The sequence below is a fragment of the Schistocerca serialis genome, chromosome 1, assembly GCF_023864345.2.
Source record: "Schistocerca serialis cubense isolate TAMUIC-IGC-003099 chromosome 1, iqSchSeri2.2, whole genome shotgun sequence".
In the NCBI taxonomy this organism is placed as follows: Eukaryota; Metazoa; Arthropoda; class Insecta; order Orthoptera; family Acrididae; genus Schistocerca; species Schistocerca serialis.
Window position 1 is genome coordinate 157663014 of NC_064638.1, and position 1552 is coordinate 157664565.

Here is a 1552-nt window from a genome sequence, read left to right on the forward strand (position 1 = left end):
TCTCTTCTATCTTGATTCTTCATGTCATTTGACTGAGTAGTGTGTCAAATGACTGTCATTGAGTTTATAGTTTCAGTTGTAAAGTGATTCTGAAGCCGTATCCTCATTTGCTTGTGTGAGTGTGTTAGCTGTATACAGTATATTGTTTTGTAGATACATATTTCTTCATAAGACAAAATAGTATTTCAGCATTCTTCATGTAATGTTAATGTAAGTGGTTTAATATGTGCACTGTGACTGTTGAAAAGGTGTGGCATTGCAGTTATCTGTAGAGAAATATACGAGTGTGTATGGAGGATATGTGGTATAGATTATTCAGCCAGTTTTACACAGTACATAGAGCTCTTTATGTATCTGTACATATAGAGGTGGATTTAGTCTGTCATTGAACTTTGTCAGTAGTTAGCAGGATTCACATTTGTTTCTGGCAACACGGTATCAGTGTATTATTTCCACATCATATAAGTACACACAGATGAAATTATAAGCAGGATGTAATGTGGAATCTCAGTCTCTGTAAATGTCGGAAATAATTTTAAAAGCAAAATAAATAACTAATTAAAAATTAATACTACAATGGCTCACTCGAATGCTTAAAGGCATACAAACCACCGAATACCTTCAAGTCTTTTACTAACATTAGGGTCAAGCCATGGTACAAAGCATTTGCATGTGAATCAGCAATTGATTGACAATCTAAGTATTCAGATAAATTGTGCAATACATGAAACATTTTAAGGTGTAAAAAATCAATAAATACAGGTTATTCACATATTTACTCATGACACATCCATACTAGCATCTTGACATAGAACAGAGTTAAAAAAATAAGAATTGTTTCTTAAAAGGTCTTATTCCATAGACAGGCAATGATTCACACAAAGTAGCTTTACTACGAATTGTCCATAGTGCAATAATTTACCTGGAGATGCTTCATAAAACAGAATTCATCAGACAATAAAATAATATAAGTCAAAACAGACGGAAGGTCTTGACAATTTGTCAACTTTTTAAGTTCAAAAAAAGATTGAATGTGTATAACCTCAATGTAGACTCGACATCTTCCTGGTGTTGGTGGTTTTGTTGAAATGTGCAAAAGTTATTGAATTTACATAAAACAATGTAAGCCTTGAGGTCTTCTTGCAATGATAGTCAAAGAAACGTCAAAAGTGTAAGGAATTTATATAAACCAAAGTAGACTTGAAGCCTTCTTGTGCTGGATGGCCTCAGTATTTTCAGAGAAAATGAGTGGGTACAAACTCAAAGTAGACTCGTGGTCATCTGATAGAGTTGCATTATGGAAATGTTAAAAATTATACAAGCTCGATGTAGACTTGGTGTTTGTTTGGCTCCGCGCAGATACGGTCGAGTGCACTTGCATAATATCTGCACTGGATGGATGTGATCAGCTGACGGCTCCGGTCAATGACAGCAGGCCCCCCCCCCCACCATGGAAGCAGCAGGCATGACATCGGACGGCTGGATCTTCAGCGTTAGTGCGCAGTCGCACACTGCTGAGTTCCAATTTGCTGCTAACTGTTGCCCAGTACTC